Here is a 20,353-nt window from a genome sequence, read left to right as displayed (position 1 = left end):
TCGCTAATAGTAAGACTCACTTCAAGTCTTCCAACAGACGTGGATGTCCTTTGAATGCAAGAAACATTCGTACATATGTTATCTGCTACCATGGCTCTCCGCACACTCTCGCACCAAAGCCACAGGTTGAGAGACACATCTCGCCCAGTTAAAGAATCTCCATTATGCACCACCAAGTCTCTGCACGCGCTCTCCTGTCCTCGCTCATACCAGCGTCTCATGCCCCGGCACCACCATCAATCCCACACAAGGTTTCAGAAGTTCAGACAGCCTTCTGGTCCACAGCACAGCCTTGCCGTCACAGCGTTGATCCGACTCCAGGAAAGAAAGAGTAGCGGATAAAAATGGGACACCCACCGTCAGAGACACAGCCCGGCGGCATGGGGACGAGCTCTTGCGTGCGTGGGCAAAGCAGCGGACAGAGCCCCACGGCGCAGTGAGTACAGCACTCCTGTCAGTGAGTGCTTCTTCCACAGACGTTTGAAATGAGATGAACTGCAGAGATTAAATGAAGGCTTCATATCATACTCTCGCATATGAGCGGAGACAAGTGTTAAGAAAACACACAGAAAGAAAAGAACCAAACATTGCAACACCACGATCTCCAGGGACCTTCCTACGGAGAAAATCCGTACGGTGGGGTTCAAATTAAAACGAGGAGGAAAGAATGCAGCTCTAACCAATGGGTTCCACTTTGAACATGCAAATAACTCAGGTGACAAGTCCAGGGATAAAATATTACAGGAGAAGCTTCTTGATAGCAATTGTGGTGTTGGTTTACCCGTCAGGCAAACAGCAGTTCACTTTCAAACACTCAAGAGTTCAACCCGTTATGTAAGAAAACTTCGAAAATTCCTTTAGCTTTTCCTCTTTTTCTAAAGGAAAAATGTCAAAATTACTGCTAAATATACTCCACACCAAACAAACCAATTAGTGCATATGTATCTTACAATATACTTACCGTGAGTTTAGAAAAATTTGACTTCCCACCAGTCTTTAGCGTCTAACTGACCAGCCCAGCCTACATGCCCCAGCCCGACGACTTCGAGTCCATGCTGGAGCTGAAGTCCATGCATTGAAGCCGCTGCCCGAGCCCGCGTTGGAGGCCGACCCCCACCCGATGGCGGCGCCCGAGTTGGAGCCGCTGTACTGGTTGTTCCCAGAGCCAAAGGCCTGGTTGGGCTCTCTCTGCATGTTGGCCTGACTTTGATTGTTCCCTGATGGGCCCGACTGGTTCTGCTGACTGGCCAGCATCCCCATCATGCCCCAGCTGCTCTGCAGGGTGGCCTGGGTCGTGGCCCTCATGGCCGGGTGGACGCTGAAGGCGCTGAAGTTCATCCCGCCCCCCATGTTGCTGCTCTGGTTGTGGCCCAGCCCCGCCCCGCCGCCCCGGCTGTTCCCGAACCCGCCCTGGTTCCCAAAGCCACCCGGATTACCACCAAATCTTCCACTTCTCTCTAACTGCCTATTGCTATTGTGCTTGGGCTCCGCGTTGCAGATATGCACGCTGATGATGCCTTTGATGATCAGGTCCTCGCCACACAGGGACTGGGCCACCTGATCATCTGCAAATGTGAAGAAGGCAAACGCCCCCCCCCCCCCAAGGGCTTGGGGATGAACACATCGACCACCTCCCCGTACTGGCAGAAGAACTGCCGCAGCTCGTCGGCAGTGAGGTCCTGGGTGCAGCGGCCCACAGACACCTTCCTGCTCCTCAGAGGCTCATCCAGGCTTTGCTTAGAATTTGGAAGTTTGCAGTCACACCACCGTCCATCAATCATGTGTCGCTGGGACATCACCTTCACTTGGGTCTCATACTCCGTGAACCGCACAAAGCCAAACCCTCTTTTGGTGACCAGTCTTGATATCTTTTTTTTTACCTGGACCATGAGGACCTCCCCGAAGGTGCTGAAATATTCCTTGAGGTCCTGCTCAGTGGTCTTCCAGGGCAGGCCGAGCACGATGGGGTCGGACGTCTTCTGCACGGCCCTTTTCACCTTCACCGCCGATGAAGCATCAGCCTCCTCCATGTTCCTATTGTTATCTTTGGGGTAGTTGACCACGTAGACCAGGTTGCCCCAGCCCGCGTCGGGCGCGTGCAGGATGCCCTCCACCAGGCGCGCGTACGGCAGGCATGCACTGCGACACGGGGTTCAGGTAGCGCAGGCCGCAGGCGCCTGGGAACTGCGCCGTGACCGTGGACAGCAGCACGATGCCATCGTCCTCGGACGGGATCTGGACAGGCTCCTCGTTCTCGTCCTCCTCCATGACCCGGATATACTCGGACATCTTCGCCCGCTTGGCGTCCGCTAGGTCGCTCGGAACCCACGAGGCGGCGCGTGCAACGACAGCGCCCAGGACCGCTCGCTCTCGGCTCGCATTAACCTTGAACACTTTGATGTATTTATTATTCATGTCCGGGGCTCGCTCTGGCTCTCTTCCCAGTGCGGCACGGGGGCCCCCCGGGAGGAGGAGGAGGAGGAGCAGCGGCGGCGGGTCGGGGTCCGTCCCCGGTCCCGCTCGCCCGCCCTCCCTCCGTCCCTCCTCCCGGAGCCCCGCCGCTCGCGAAGGGGGGGTGCTCAGTGGGTCGCTGAGGCGAGCCGGAACGAAGGTCGCCAGAGAAGTGCCCTGGTTGGTCGGCGGTGTCGCGGGGGTGCTGCTGTCTGTCGGGGATCGTTCTGGACGTGGGGTTCATCCCGCCGGGGTTACGGCGGCGGCGCAGCCTGGGTCGGTCCTCGGGCCCTCCCGGGGGAGGGTGAGCGGGTGCGAACGGTCGGCGTGGCGTTCCGAGTGCCGCCGGCCGCCGCTCCCCCTCCTCCCGGGGGCGGTCCCCCGGCCCCGGCCCGGTGCCGGCCGGCTCCCCGCGGGCCCGTCCTGATCTTCCGACCGCTCTCTCCCCGCTGCCGCCGGCGGCTTTTCCGCCTCCCTCTCCGTCCCGAACCGCGCCGTCCATCCTTTCGCGTCCGTCGCCTGACGCCTCCCTCCGCCGTTGCCTCTGCGGCCCAGGCCCGTCCGGCGTCTTCCCTCGCCTCCCCCGCCGGGGGCGCGTCGCGGCCGTCTCGGTCGCGGCCGCGCCCCCACCCTGTCCCAGGTACCTAGCGCGTTCCGGCGCGGAGGTTTAAAGACCCTTCGGGGGCCTGCCCGTCCGCCTCGGGGTCGGGGGCGGATGGGCCCGTTGGGGAGCCCCGGCTCCTCCAGACCCCGCCCCGGCCTTCTCCCCGCCCGTTCCCCTCGGGTGTCGTATTTCTATATTCTTCGTGACGTGACTATTCAAGTATTTTACACATTCTTAAATCGAGCTCTTTGGGTTCACCGATGTCTTCTATTTTTCATAATTTTTAAATTGGATTTAATTGAAATGTCATCTTGTTGTGGGACTAGACATCTATGTGCTTTTGAATACATTAGAAAGGAATTGGTGGGACCAGAGAGATAGACAGCAGGTAAGGCACCCTACTTGCACACGGTCAACTCAGGTTCAATCTCTAGCACCCTATATAGTTCCCTGAGCCCTGTTAGGAGTGATCCCTGAGCCCAGAGCTAGGAGTAACCCCTGAACAGAGCTGGGTGTGGCATCCCACCTCAATTAAAAAAAAAATTGAAAAGGAAAGCAATTGACAAGAACTAGGCTTAGAATTTAGAAAAGAAAAACATTCACTGAGGAGTTAAAAATACCCCCCCCCCACAAAAAGAATTAGAACGATATGTTTTGCTGACTGCATTTGGAAGAGATTGATAAGAAAGAAATTGACTTTGATGCCGTAGAGAAAAGAGATGAGAGTGACTTCTTAAGTTTCCTTTCTGTCATTTTTTTATAGCCATTTACCCTGATTTACTTTACTGTTTGGACTGATTTTCTTCAATCAACCCAAAGCAGCTGCTTACTTTAGAAAGCAGAATATGTGGGAAAACATTTCAGTTCCATCATGCAATTAGTAATGACAACAAATCCAGCACTTTTGTCAGGTATGATCCAATGCTGAGGTAAGCTAGCATATGAGCACACTAAACAGAAATGATGGCCACTCAATACCTCTGTTGCAAATCACAATACCCAAAAGGAGAGAGAGAACAAAAGGGAAAGCCCTGTCACAGAGGCAGGGTGGAGAGGGGGAGGGGGTGGGAAGGTGGGAGGGGAACTGGGATCATTGGTGGTGGAGAATGGGCACTGGTGGAGGGATGGGTAACCGATCATTGTATGACTGAAATGCAAAAATGAACGTTTATAAGTATGTAACAGTATCTCATGGTGATTCACTAATAATAATAATAATAATAATAATAATGAAATGGCTTCTTCTTCCTGGGTCTCCTGTGCTCATTTCAAGAACAGTATATTTTTCAGGTCTTAAAGTTTGAATAGCGGGATGTCAAGTGACCAAGTGAAAGAATTTCATGAGTGCTCCATGAAATTCTTTATGACATCCCTGCTGAGAATGGTGTCTATTGTTTTCCAAACATGCTGTCTCCTTCACTTTCTTCATTTCATACCATTTTCATCCTCAGTATGAAGAGGATCTTTTGGTAACTTGGAATTATGCTATGGAGTGATCCTAGTCAGCAAGAAAGGTTGAGTTCGCCCCCCCTCCCGTGCCCCTCCCAGCCCCCCTCACCATCCATTTTATATAGGAGCTCCCTTTTTAAAAAAAATTAATTAATTAATTGATTAAGTTTTATTTTTTAATGAATCACCATGAGATACAGTTAGACTTACAAACTTTTGTGCTTATGTTTCAGTCATACAAAGATCGAGTACCCATCCCTCCACCAAGTGCCCATTCTCCACCACCAATGTTCCCAGTATCCTTCCCACCAACCCCCCTGGTCTCCCCCCCAACCCCCAACCCCCCTCCCCCCCTTTCCGCTGCCACGGCCTCTGTGGCAGGTGGATCCCCTTCTCTCTCTCTCTCTCTCTCTCTCTCTCTCTCTCTCTCTCTCTCTCTCTCTCTTCCCCCCCCCCTTTTGGGGCGTTGTAGTTTGCAATGCAGGTATTAAGTGGTCATCATGTTCGGTCTATAGTCTACTTTCAGCACACATTTCCCATCCCGAGCGGGTCCTTCAAGCATCCTTTACTTGCTGGTCCCTTCTCTATATGAGCTGCCTTTTAGGAGCTCCTCTTTGAAGAATATAAAGGTCCTTTGCCAAAAATATAAAAAGCATTATCCAATGGGATTTTCTAGATGAAATATAGAAACGAAAGAGAATAAAGCTAGCAAACTGAAGTTGGAAAAGAAGGATCCTAGAGATATCATGGGCAAGGATTACCTAAATAGGCCAGGAAAATGCTCACCAATGGAAAGATTCCTGAAACAATAATGAACAAACTCTTTTTTTTTTGTCCAGCCATGACTACAATTACCTGACCAGATGAATTGAGTCATTTCTTGTGGCTGACCTACATCTTTGGATTTTCTGTCTCTGTGTGCTTGCATGGATCACGTCTTTCTTCACTTCTTTTGTTTGTCTCATTCTCTAGTGATAATTAAAATGATAATATCAATAACAAGCACCACTTTGGGGATAAGGAAATTAAGGCTAAGAGAAATAAGACAGGAATCGTATGGCCAGAAATGGCAGCATTTGAAATCCCAGAGACAGATGCTGGGCTCTTTATGCTGAGTTACAAGGCATGACAGATTAGCAGGGAGAGTATGGGCTTGGAAACCAGGCAGTGTGGATGTGGATCTTGGTTTAGCTTCTTACTGGCTGCAGAAGCAAGTCTTTGCCACGCTGTGCTACCCTCTCCTCTGTGATGGAGAGACGATTAGAGAATATACTTCCTGTGATTGTTAGGAAACTCAATCTGGTTAAGAATGAAAGTGGCCCAAGTTCTCAGGCTAGTATGGATGACATTCACTGTCCAGTTTGCTTTCTCTTCCTTTGCTTCTTATGTTGAGTAACATAGTGCACTGCACACGATTTCTCTGCAGATGTGTCTCAACTTTACATCATGTGTGATTAGTTTTAAGAATAGACTTGTTGGGGCTGGAGTGATAACACAGCAAGTTGGGGCTGGAGTGATAACACAGCGGGTTGGGCATTTGCCTTGCATGCGGCTGACCCTGGTTTGATTCCCACTATCACATGTGGTCCCCCAAGCATCGCCAGGAGTAATTCCTGAGTGCAGAGACAGGAGTAAGCCCTGTGCATCTCTGGGTATGACCCAAAAAGAAAGAAAAATAGACACGTTTTCATACACCCCACTAGTGTTTGTCAGTTTTTTGTTGTTGTTGTTGCTATTGTTTTTATTGAACAAATAGGCATTGAAAAAATATCAACTGCCTAGTATTATACAGCAGAGAATATTTAAGAATGTAGACTCTGGCGTCTGACTAATCTGGGCTCAATTCCCAGATCTGCCGATCTCTAGCTATGTGCTCTTGAGCAAGTGACTAAAGCAAGCAGTGCCGCAGTTTCTTTTTCCCACACTGGGGATAATAAATATTTCCTACCTGGCTTGTTTATAGTCAGGATTATATATTATTACATGACAGATGCTCAGAATACTACAGAAGTAGTTATTTTAATGTTGTTTTTCCTTTAACGGTTTATATCTTATCTCCCAGAGTAGGCCGTAAACTTTTGGGAACCAGGGACTTGGCTAATACAGCAACACTTCACTTTCCATTCATGCAAATTCCAGCATGGAATTTGCTCAGATCCGGGCTGCTCACAGTGAGGAGTCTCTGTAATGTGTTTTTTTTCTACGTGGTAACTCCATGACCCTGTTTTGCTTCCTTCTCTGAGATCATGATAAGTCACCTCTCTTATGTCAGCACTGATAGAAGACTGGAGGGCGGGAGGGATGGTTTTCAGGTCATTTGCAGCATTTCTGCTTGCGTTTCATTGGCCAGAACATTTCTCATGACCCACCTCATGCGAGTGTCTTGGACAGGACAGTTTTCCTGTGTGCCCATGAAAGCACTGAGGTAGTTTGGTTTACACAGAGCCTTTATTTAGCCATGTCAATTGAGGGCCTAACTCCCCAAAGGAAAACCGACATGTTAGTAGAAGAGAGATGGGAAAATGCTATTGGTTAGATTATTAGATTAATTATAAGTTTATTTATGTGACCCAAGTGTCTCTTCGCAGATGCTCATCTTACCACTTTTGTCTTCAGAAAAATGATAGGGGCTGGAGCGAATGGACAGCAAGTAGGGTGCTTGCCTTGCACACAGCCAATGTGGCTTAGACCCCATGTGGTCACCTGAGCACCACCAAGAGTGATCTCAGAATAAAGCCAGGAGTAAGTCTTGAGCACTGCTGGGTGTGGTTCCGAAGCCAAAAAACGAAAGGTAAAGATTTTTGGGGGGTCATACGTGGTGATGCTCAGAGGTTACTCCTGGCTCTGCACTTAGGAATCACTCCTGGCAGTGCTCTGGGGACTATATGGGATGCCGGAAATCCAACCTGGGTTGTCTGCCTGCAAGGTAAAGGCCGCGTGCAAGGTAAACGCCCTCCAGGTTTCACTCCGGCCCAAAAGGTGAAGATTCTTCTTTTTTTTCTTATTTAAATTTTTTTAATGAATCACCGTGAGATGCAGTTACAGACTTACAAACTTTGTGCTTACGTTTCAGTCATACAATGATCGAGTACCCATCCTTCCACCTGTGCCCATTCTCCACCACTAATGTTTCCAGTATCCCCAAAAGGTAAAGATTCTTAAGCACTTGAGTCAGCCACTTCAGACTCTCAATTCCAGCTGCATCCCATGGCTCTTGGTTATGTTCTCAGGTATTGCTTGTTCCAAAGGAAAGTGGCATATATTGTGCCCACATCTCCACAAATCTTCCTCTGCCTTAAATTTGTGGAGAGCATGATCTCTATAAAACTTGCAGGACTGGGCTGGAGCGAGAGCTTTTACCATGCACCCAGAGGATCTGGGTTTGATTCTTGGCACACCATAAGTTTCCCTGAGTAAAGCCACTGATCCCTGGGTGCAGAGTCAGGAGCAAACTCTGAGCAATGCCAGATGTGGCCCCCTCAACAAAACACCACCATCACTACCAACAACAACCCCCCCCGACAAAACTCGAGGAATTGGAAGGAATGTCCAAACAGAATTAAAGGCAAAGGAATCTGATTACTTTTGTGACTGAACTATAAACAACCTGGAAGATGTAGGCAATTGGAAAGTTGGCTTTTAAATTATCCAACTTTTTTTAGGATGAGAAAAGGACTGATCCTAAGTTAATTTAGGAAAGGATTCCTTACTAGTGAGCTTTGAAAATTGAAAATAAAACCAAAAATGAACCATAGGCACTTTGAATTTTTATTTCAGATCCCCCAGTTTATTACTGAGGGTTCTCAGCTGATCTTTCTTTTTTCTTAACAATGTTTTATTTTATGTATCTATTTTTTAAATTTAATTTTACTTTTGTAAAGTTGTTCACAATAATTTGATACATATAATATTCCAACACCAATCCCACCACCATTACACCTACCCTCCACCATATTTTGAATGTTTCCACACAGACCCCCAAACCCTGCCCCCAAACCAGGACTAAATAATTTATTTTGTATTGCTTATGAATAATCCTCAGGTGATCTTCTAATTTAAGGTTTTGTTTTGTTGGCAGTGCTTAGGGTTTAGTCCCGGCTTTCCTCTCAGGGATTACTCCTGAGGTGGGGACCATATGGGATGCCCAGGATCAAACCCAGGTCGGCCTGGTGAAAGGCAAATGCCTTGCCCGTGGTACTATCGCTCCAGCCATGAACTTTTATTTAACTATCTTAGAACAACTTCCTGTTTCTCTGTCCCTTCTGGTCATTGTCCAAGAAGGTCTTCGTATTTCTTTTTTCTTAATTAAAAATATTATTTTTGCCATTTAATTAATTCATTTTACCTTTTTGCTGTGGTTTATGGATTTGTTCATGATGGTTTGGCAGAGGCATTCAATATTCCAACACCAACCCACCACCATTACATCTTCCCTCGACCATTGTCTCCAATCTTTCCAACCATCCCTTAAGCCTGCCCCTATAGCAGGCCCTCAATCATTCATTTGATATTTCTTTGTATCAATGATTTGCTAAGAGAATGATCAAAAAATATTTCTTTAGGAGAATGTTAGTGAGGAGTGTTGTGTCTCACTTTAAAGTCATTAAGGTTTTGTCAACTCTTTGTGATTTATTTGTGAATCTGAAATAGGCCCACTTTCGGAATGCCGTCTTTTTCACGAAGAATGACAGCTTTGTAATTATTACTCTTGCTCTCCACTATTTACAGTTCTTCATCGCCAAACCCCCCAATCTCTTTGTTTCCCCTTCCTCAGAACTCTTCTTATTTTAAAGAGTTGCTCTTTTCCTGATTGCATCTAAGTACTTGATTCCACTTTAATATAGACTCTGCCTTCTCTCCACAGGCCCTTTCCCTCCCACATGTCAAACCTGATTAAAAAAAAATTATTGTGGGCACCATGGTTTACAATACTTACCAGATCTGATTTATGTTGTGGACCAACTGTTTGTGGAGGGATTTGGAATGAAGCCTATGAAAACAGAGCTCTGGCTACTTGCATAGTGTTCCCACTAGATGGCAGTAGTGTATGGGCTGTAAATGCAAGTTCCTAACCCTTGAAACGGAGTATCAAAAGAGAACACAGAATCCTAGTCAGTGAACACCCCATTCCTTCAACGGCACCCAGAAAGCAGTATAGGGGTGTGAGCACATTTCTTTCTGTAAGGAGACCAATGAAAGACTGGTTATGAGGGTTAGTATGAATGCAAACTGGGTATTGTAGATTTAACAAGAGCCAATAAAAGTGTTGATGACTCCGTCTCAGATTCCTCCACTCCATTAAGTAAGACAATCTTCCTGACATGGAGCTTATTGTCCTATAAAAGTTACAGCATCAGTGGTCTGCTACAACCAGATATAACAGGACGATAGGATTTGTGCACTTCATAGTCTCTTGTAACTTATTTGGCTACAAGATGTAGCCAAATGTTTGTATAGTAATACACAGTATTCTATTGTCTTGATAATAACTTTTGAAATCACTTAGGGTGATTCCTCAATCTCTGCACTTATTTTTCAAAGTTGTTTTGATTACCCTAGGTCCCCTGACTGTTAGAGTGAATTTTAGAATCAGTCTCACAATTTTTGTAGATCAAATCTTATTAGAATTGAGATAGCTTTTGATAGTCATTTTAATGATGTCTTAATAACAACATCTTAATAATGAAAGAGGAAACCTCAGATTCCCCTTGCCAGGTCTTCATTTTAGCTGTCCTCACTCTACATTTTAAATATCCCCACAAATTCCTGGACTCCTTTTGAGAGTGAGAAGTTTATAATTTTCCAAGACCATAAATTCTGACCCAGACCTTGGAAAGACAAGAAAAGAAACAATACCTGGGCATATGGTGAAATATATAAACTAAACTGTCTGAACTAAAGAGACAGTCCCCACCAGCCTAAGTCTGAATAAAAGATGTTAATTTATCTTAACACCACAAATGAGCCCTAAATTAGCAAGACCTCTGTGTGAAACAGGAAAGTGCTGAGATTTTGTTTGATAAGAAACAGGAAAACTTGGGAAATGTACACTGGTGGAGGGATGGGTGATGGAACATTGTCTGAATGAAGCCTGATCAGCGTTTGCAACTGTGTATCTCAGGGTGATTCAACAACAACAAAACAATAAAGAAAGGAAAACAAAAAAGAAATGCAAAAATCCAGTTTACCTATGAATATACCACAAACTGAGCCACACTTGAACGTCCTGTACTACATTTCTTCTTGCCTGAGGAGTCTCTCTTCTGTTTTCCTTCCCCCCACACCCCATTCCCTCATTTCTAAACCTGAATCTGAGCACCTTTATTATTCATCTTCATTTAAGAACCTACCTGGGCGGGGTGGGATGGGGGGTGGGAGGGATACTGGGACCAGTGGTGGTGGAAAATGGGCACTGGTGGAGGGATGGGTACTTGATAATTGTATAATTGAAACCCAAGCACAAAAATTTGTTAGTCTACAACTGTACCTCATGGTGATTGCTAAGAAAAATTAAAAAAAAAATAAAACAACCCACAAAAATATTGCAGGAGGAAAAAAAAAAGAACCTACCTGGGAATTTTGGATGAATAAAGAGACCACCCATATTTTCTGTTCTGTGAACGTGGTATTTTCTTGTCTTTATAAAATTTTTCCAAGAAAGTAGCTTTAGGTTTTATTTTTGTATTTTGTGCCACACCTGGCAGTGCTCGGGGATCACTTTACTCCTGGCTCTGTGCTCAGGGATCACTTCGGTGGGGATCTGGGGACCTTATTAGGTGCTAGCGATGAAACCTGGGTTGATCACATGCAGTGAAAATACCTCACTCTCGGCACTATCTCTCCAGCCCAGACGTTTTATTACTTACTTATTTTTGTGGTGCTGGTATTCATGCCCACTCCTCTTGCATAAAAAGCATGAACTTTTTGATAGAGCTACATCCTTGCTCCTATCACTTTAAAATATAAACTTTTTTAGAGGTACAGAAAAGTTGTGAAACTAGGTATGTGGTAGGTTTGCCACGTACATCACACCCAGTCTCTCTTAACACCAACACCTTATGTATGCAAATACTTAGCAGTATCCACATAATAATTTAGAAAATATTTGCAATGTTTTGCAGTACAAAATTTAAGTGTTTTGTCATATTGACTCATTAAATGAGCCAAGAGAGACTGGCAACTAAAATCCCATATACTTCTCCTACGTCCTCAATCTTGTTTTTTTCCCCAGTACCCTCTTTCTGACCTAGGATTCAATTCAGGATATTTATGTTAGTGTAGTCATTTAGGTCTCCTTAGACATTAGTGGGCTGAGGTCGTGAGCAGGATTCTCTTTGATATATTTTTTGTTCTATTTCAAAGTTATCACCTAAAGTTTCCCAGATAGTGAATTTTATATTAAATATGTTAAATTCTCTCACACAACGCCACCTAAACATGTGTAGGTCATGTTGGTAATATTTTGTGTCCTCTCAATGCCAATATAAACTTTTGAAATGTATCTATTTCTTGGTTTTAATTTTAGAATGCCAGGAATGAAAGATTAAATTTTTATGAACTGATGTATTTTAAGCAAAATCCATCTTATTTGTTGTTTGCTGATTGTTTTAACAGGTGATAATAATTAACATGCAACAAATGAACTCAAGGAAATATATTGTTAATGTGAGGTATTTTCAATGTTTTTTTCATGACAACTTCTTGGAGGTGGTAACATTTGATCTTAATGCTTAAAAGCAGAAAAACAAAAAGACTTCTGTGAATACAAACACCAAGAAGAAGAAATATGTAGTGCAAATATACTCTAAGAGCTTGCCTGACTAATTCAATAAATATCCAAAGGTCAGGTGACAAGAATGAATTATTCATAGTATACAGAAGCTAAGAGATCTTGATGGAGACTTAACCCGGCCATATCCTATAACTATATAATTTTATAAATTTAGGGGGACATTTGATTTTTTTCTAAGCATGGTAGAAGACTAACAAGAGTTTAGTTTTCTCTTTTACGAGAAAATATCAGATTTAATGCATTATAGATTTTACTATGTCTTCTCTATGGAAGAAATACAAGATGGAAGCAAGATGTTGGATATAATTATTTATCCATGTTATAGTTAGTACCACGAGGGCTTTTAATGGAGGGATAGCAACAATAGAGATGACAATGAAATAGGCAGTCACCATGAGGCAAATTTTAGGCAAAATTTATTTCCAAACTAAGAAATATTTGGAATGACAAGATATAGTCAGAAAAGGAGAAAAGATTCTCAGGACAAAGTTAATCCCTGACTGTGCATAGATTTGATGAAAAGAAATCCAGAGTTCCTGGAGCATCTTAGGAAAAATAAAATCTTATATAATCAGCTATCCAAAGCAACTCAGGGCATTCTATCTTAGAAATATCTACAATTCCTATTTCTGTGTGTACTATATTCTTTTAATACGACTCTTTTGAGTTATTGTTTTCCTTTTTCTAGAGAAGTCCATGTTCTTCCTTGAATATTCTCTACCATTTATTCAACTTTCTTCTGCTTGAATGCTTTCATTTTTATTTTCTTTCTGTGGTAAAGACAAGGAACTATGCCATGGCTGGAGGTGGGGTCTAACTTTTTTTCTCTGCAAATAACATAACCTATGAGGTTTTTATCTCAGCCTGAAAACCTCAACTTCTCAAAAATCTGGATGAACTCTCAGATTGTGTAGAGTCTCACGTGTACCTTAGCACCTTTGTGTCCATACCAAGTAGGTGCACAGAATACTCATCGTACAAAAAGATGATTTGGTATTACACCTGTTATCAGAGTTCTAACAACAACTGTTCTGTTTAGAGTAGGTATCTATTGCAAGCAATAAACATGGTACACTAATTCCAGAAACTGAGTCAATCGTTACAGTCAGAATAAAGGAAGAAGGGAAAGGTGTACCAAGATTACTGAATTCTGGATTAAACATAGTCTAGTTTATCTCATACCAGACACTCTCTAGGACCTCCTAATGCATTACCTTTTTCTCTATATCAAGAAGGCTTACTATCCATCTGGTGTTGGACCTGCAATGAAAAGCAAAGAAAGTGACAGATAAATATAGCAGAAGAAGGGTTTAGAAGAAACTCCTGAGGAATTTTACAGATTTAATAAGAGCTCAAAATTGTCTATTTTAAGTATAAAACTCGATGGTGCCTGAAAAGTCAGTAGAAAAAAAGTGAAATGGCTGCAGGACCAGAAATGAATTACAGTGTTCAGTGAATAAATTTGATGCTGTTTTTGTTCAGCCAAGATTTTAAAAAGAAAGAAAGAAACACAGCTTTCATCTTGTGACAACTGAAAGCATGCACCTCCATCCATAAAGATTATTTCTTTGTTGAACAGAACTAAATCACAAATTGATCAAGTGTGTCCTTGGGTAAAGGACACTGAACCACAGAGGGTACAGTATCCTTAAGCACAGTCTTAAAATCAGTAAGGAAAGCCCGAGCAATCTATTTTTAAAGAAATCAATTCTCCATAAAAATATAGGGCTTGACACTGAATTGAAAATAAGCCAAAACAAAGATGTAAGGAAAAGAGATAAAGTTATGCAGAAACTTTGCTTTGAGTGGTCATGCTCAAAGCAATCTAGCACATGGCATTTCTCGAATAAGTGGATGATTACAATCTTACAAAATAGAACTTAAATATCTAGTTTCATAAAGGATTTTTTAAAAGATGTTGAAAATCTTTTTTTTTTTTTTTGCTTAAACCCGGTGAGAACTCCTCAGCATGCACATATTTTGCACTCTTTTTTAGAGTAAAATCTAGTGGTTTACATGTTTGGTAGGAGGAAAGACAGCTATGATACCAGACATAATTTTTCATGCAAGAAATTTGGCTTTTCAAGCTCTCGGGGCTTTCATTTACCTTAGGGATCAAGTCCTTACTAAAGTTGCTGACACCATTTCCTCATAGGACATGGTAGTTCTTACATGATTTTCAATTTGTTGGTCATTAAATATAGATCTGATAATGAAGAGAGAGAGAAGAGAGTCCTCCCGTTCTTCATCGATTTGCTCGAGTGGGCCCAGTAACATTTCCATTATGAAACTTGTTGTTACTGTGTTTGGCATATCGAATACGTCACGGGGAAGCTTGCGGGGCTGTCTGAGACGGGTGGAGGAATCGAACCTGGCTCGTCCAGGCTGGCTGTGCGAAAGGCAAACGCCCTACCACTGTGCTATTTTATTTGCTAGAAACTAATGATACATTTTAGTTCAGAGTTTATGGGGGGGGGGGGTTGTTCCTTCTTGTTTGAGGAGAGGGGACACATTTAGCAGTGCTCAGGGGTTCTTTCTGGCTCTGTGCTCAGGAATTGCTTCCAGCAGGGCTCCAGGGACTGTACATGGTGCAGGAAATCAAACCCAGTTGTCCACATGCAAGGAAAATGCCCAACTCACTATCTTATTGCTCAGAATTCTTAGCTCAGTTTTATGCCTTCTTATAACAAAATAAAGTCAACTTAAAATATTTTGTATTTTTGTTGAGATTTTTTCTCATCTATCAAAGGCAAGGTATATAAATTAAAGGTTTATTCCCCCCCCTTTTTTTGCTTACTTTCACACTATATTTATATACACTATCTAGTAGTTATCCAATATAGTTTGATACATAAGTACATAATTCTTATTTTGGAAGATTAAACGCAAGTCCTTTTTAGATATTTTTTTATTAGATGTTCATGTTTTTACCAACACGATTTCATGGCATATGAACAATGGTTTCCACAAGAAAAAGAAAAAGTACTCTATAAAAATATATCATATATTGATTCTATTTGAGAAAAGTTAAGAAACAAAAATAGTTTAGCGGCTGGAGTGATAGCACAGCGGGTAGGGCCTTTGCCTTGCACAAGGCCGACCCGTGTTCAATTCCCAGCACCTCATATGGTCCCCCAAGTACCGCCAAGAGTAATTCCTTAGTGCAGAGCCAGGAGTAACTCCTGTGCATTGCTGGGTGTAATAAAAAAGCAAAAACAGAAAAAGCTAAAATTATAGTAGAAAATATTACAAACTATGGGGCTGGAGCAATAGCACAGGGGATAGGGCGTTTGCCTTGCACACAGCCAACATGGTCGACACAGGTTCGATTCCCAGCATCCCATATGGTCCCCCGAGCACCGCCAGGAGTAACCCCTGAGCATCGCCGGGTGTGACCCAAAAAGCAAAAAAAAAAAAAAAATTACAAACTATACAGTTTCAATTTCAAAGAATTTTGATGCCATTTTTGTCTTTTAAAATCAGACAGGATTTCACTCAGTTACTTCGCAGAACTTAGAGAAAACTGATACTATCTGAATACTGAAATCTGCTACTAACCAATTTAGTTATCTTTTTGAATATTAGCACTGTCTTTTTATTGTTCATTGATTTGCTCAAGTGGGCACCAGTAATGTCTCTATTGTGATACTTGTTGTTACTGTTTTTGGCATATCAAATATGTGATGGGGAGCTTGCCAGGCTTTGCCCTGAGGGTGGGATACTCTTGGTAGCTTGCCTCGCTCTTCGAGAGAGATGGAGAAATCAAACCCAGGTTGGCCACATGCAAGGCAAATGCCCTACCTACTGTGCTATCACTCCAGTCCCTAGAATTTTTTTTTGTTTCTTAACTTTTCTCAAATAAAATCAATACATAAGATATTTTGATCTTTTTGAACCTTTTTGAATATTAGATTTTAAAACTAAATTCAGCTTTTTTCCTTGTGAAGTCTTCACAAATGTGCTACTTAGCAAATCATGTGTTATGTTAAAGAATGATTTATAGTTTTAGTTCTGCCAAATATTAAGTGTGAAATGTTAAAAGAGCACTTAAACTTTTTAGCTTTAGTTTCTTTAGTTAGTATGTTTTCAACAATTTTCAATATGATTTAAAACTAGATATTTTTAACTATTATTATAAAGTTACAGGAAATTACTATGCTATGTCTAATATTTTGTGAAAAACATACAAAAATAATTATAGAACTACATCAGTGGTGTTATTAGCAGAACTTTACTTAAGAGTTAATTGCTGTCTACAAAATATTAAATGAATAAAATGCTATATTTTCTCCTAATAGGATTTGATTTTTATTAATTACGATAACATTTTTCTTTTATTAAAAACACCATGATTTACAATGTTATTCATTATACAGTTTTTTCAGTCATTTACTGTTTCAACACCACCAATGTGATCTTCCCTCCACCAATGTTCCCATTTTCCCTCCAAATTCCAACTTGCCCTCTTAGGCACAAAGTAAATTTACTTTATATTATTTGTTCCAATAAAACTTTAAGAAATGGCAACTAGAATGATCCGAAAATATATCAGTAAGAGCCAAATTTGTGATTGCTAGATGATTTTAAATTATGTAAGCAAAGAAAATAAACCCTTTAATACAATGTAATAAAATTATTCTTCTCATTTGCATAAGTAAGTTTTCAACTCTGAAATCAAGATAGATTGCATTAAATTTTATTTTGTATTTGGATAACATTATGGTAATAATCATTCCTTACCTATCATGAATAAAGCTTTTAAAGAAATTTTGTGCTAATACATTTTGGAGTTTGCATGAAATAGGAAAGGCTTACTTACATAACTTCCACCCCCTACATCTTCTTTAAGTTTGTAGTTTACAAACTTGTTCATGATGATTTCTTAAAGACTTTCACCACAATTTTCTTCTTCTCTCTACCATTGTTGCCAATTTTTCCAACCACCCCTCAAGCCTACCTCCATAAGAGGCCCACAATAATTTATTTTATATTGGTTATTATCAATAATTTGCTAACATAATGATCAAAAATATTTCCTTAGAAGACAGTGTAAATTGTAATTATTCACCATGGAGACATTAAGTTCTTGTATGAGGGATTTCTAAAATGTTACAGCTTTCTGTTTGGATAGTCCACATTGGTTGCTTTCTATGTTATGTCTATCCAATCTGGAGAGCTACTACTGGAATATTAGTAACGGAGAGTTTGGAGATGTCACTCTAGGAAGTTCAGAATTTTTAACTGGGCGACAGAGCTGGAGTTAAAGTTTTTAACTGGGCAGCAGCTTTGAAGTGTGGACCTGACTGCCTGGACTTCTGGAAGTACAGGGGGATGAGTGAAGGTAGCCCATCCTGACCCTGAGAAAGTCAGGAGATTTCAGTCACAAATACCCACATACCCAAATTTTCAGCAGGGTGATTTTTCTGCGTGAGACTTGGTCCAGAGACGATGGAGTCCGGTCAGAGAAACGGCAGCAATTTTGCAGCATGGGAGCAAGTGGCTCCCAGGGCTCTGTTTGGGTGGGTCCTGGGCTAATCCACCCCTCTCCAAGGATTTGATTTTTCAAAGAAACACTTTTATCTTTTTAAAGTCCCAGGTGAAACAGATATTACAAAAGGAAATTTGAAAGAAGTAGGTCAATACAATAATATTTACTTTCAAGATAAAATGCACAATCCACATATAAGATCAGATATTTTCCTCTAAAAATAACTCATTTTAAAAGGGCACAGTGTAAATGTAAACTCAGTCTAATTTCCATATTTAATAAAAATGGTATTGACAAAATCAGTTCGTGACACTTTTGGAATGAAACCTCGATCTCTGATAGTCATTTGCTCCTCACGATATGTTAATAAGAGAAATAGTGCAGTTATTAACACTTTGACTTGACAGATGAGGCCCACAAAAATAAGAAAAGTTAAGTGCACTTTTAAGGACTTACAAGTAACACAGAAGTACCAATTATTTTATATATGCCTCATTGTGTTCCTGGACTTTCCCTGGATTCAAGAAATGTAGTTTAAGAATAGAAATCAGGGCAGAGAGAAAGTACAGGCGTTATGATGCATTTCTTGCACATTTTGATCCTAAGCACTAATTGAAGTCCCAAAGGAAGCTCTGAGTGTAATTCTGGATGCCTACCTAGGTCCACTAAGTGTGGAACTGCAGGTCTTCATTACTACTAGGGTCATACAGGTAATCACCTTCATGTCAGTGTCTGAGATTCCCACATCCATAGATCAACACATTGAACTGCTCACTCATTTGACTAGGTATTCTGCTCAATTAAATTAAGAAAGTCTATCACTAACATTTATAAATCTCATAAATTCTGCCACTTTAAGTGTATGGGTTCCAATAAAAATTAAGAAAATAAAGTTATTGATCACTTGATCACTTGATTCCCTGTTACTCATAAATTTGCTCGAGCAGGCGCCAGGAACGTCTCCATTCATCCCTGTTGCGTGCTAGTATAGCCCAATGGCATCTGCTGGTTCTAGGAACATGAAGAGCCTCAAACTGATCGTTCAGGGTCTTGACGAAAAAGTCTGATCATCTCGTAGGTGGGCATCCACGTGATCTTTTGACGTCCCATGGAATCCAGTCAGTAATGGCTCTAGTCCAGAGGTCGTCTCCAAACCTCATTATGTGTCCAGCCCATCTGATTTTTGATGCCTTGGCAAATGAGACAGCATCCCTGATTCTTGAGCGTTGATGGAGATCAGAACTCCAGATTCTCTCATTTGAGTGAAGCATGATACTCCAAACATAGCTCTTTTGATTCTTCTTTGAGATACCTGAATAGTGTTCTCATCCTGTTTTCGGAGGGCCCAGGTCTCTGAGGCATATGTTAATGCAGGAAAAACAGTGCAATCGAAGAGATGTGCTCGGAGCTGGAGGTTCTTTGTCCTCTTACTTATTTCTTCAACACTCTTGAAGGCATTCCAAGCTGCTCTCTTCCTCCTGTGTAACTCAGGTGCCAGGTGATTCATCATGTTGACTTCTCGACCTAGGTATATATAACTGTTGCATTCAGAGATGGTCATTCTGTTGAGAGTGAATGAAATATCGAGAACAAGACTGTTTTTAGAAAACTTAAGAAAAAGTCAGTATACATTTTTTATGCAACTTAATTTATGGAAATAATGCAGTATTGATGATTTTTTTTCTTTTTGTGTCACACCCAGTGATGCTCAGGGTTACTTCTGGCTCTGCATTCAGAAATTACTCTTGGTGGTGCTGGGGAGACCATATGGGATGCCACGGATCAAACTCAGGTCAGCCATGTCAAGGCAAATGCCCTACTCGCTGTACTATTGGTCTGATCTCACAGTACTGATGAAATTTAAGTGTTATTTTCTCTTTAGCTTTTGCATAATATTTTTGTCACATAGTTATTTTTCTTAAAATATATTAAATCACCATGTCTTACAAAATTATTCATAATTTACTTTCAGTTCCTCTATGTACCTTATGGACTATTGTTTGATAATGAGGTCTTTAATCCATTTGAATCTGAATTTTGTGCAAAGTGTTAGAAAGGGATTCTGAGTTTACTGTTTTTTTTTTTTTTTTGCATATGGCTGACCAGTTTTACCAAAATCATTTATTGAAGAGGATTTCCTTGTTCTATTTTATGCTTTTCACTCCTTTTTCAAAAATTAACTGATTTTGTACCTGAGGATCTGTCTCTACATTTTAAATATTATTCCATTGATCTGAGAGTCTGTTTTTATTCCAGTACCAAACTGTTTTAATTACTACCATTTTGTAGTACAGTTTGATATTGTGGTATATATATTGTCATATATATTGAATCTATACAAAGTTTTGAGGACTATTGTCATTTTGCTCCCCATCCAAGAGCAGGGGGTGTGCTTCCATTTCTCCAAGTATACTTTTATTTCTCTAACTAACGTCTTGTGTCATGTCGTTTTCTTTGAATAGGTCTTTAACCTCTCTTTTTAAGCTGATTCCTATGTATTTGGTACTTATTTTTCTCAGACACGAGCGATAGCACAGCGGTAGGGCGTTTGCCTTACACGCAGCCAACA

The 20,353-nt window shown here is 41.7% G+C and overlaps 1 pseudogene; it reads right to left on the bottom strand.

The window, feature by feature from the left end:
- Positions 1-1,021: 1,021 nt before the first annotated feature.
- LOC130028385 (TAR DNA-binding protein 43-like) lies at positions 1,022-2,289 on the bottom strand (annotated as a pseudogene).
- Positions 2,290-20,353: the final 18,064 nt, after the last annotated feature.

This window comes from Sorex fumeus, unplaced genomic scaffold (assembly GCF_029834395.1).
Source record: "Sorex fumeus unplaced genomic scaffold, SorFum_2.1 ptg000039l, whole genome shotgun sequence".
NCBI lineage: Eukaryota > Metazoa > Chordata > Mammalia > Eulipotyphla > Soricidae > Sorex > Sorex fumeus.
This window is presented reverse-complemented; position numbering and strand designations above follow the sequence as displayed.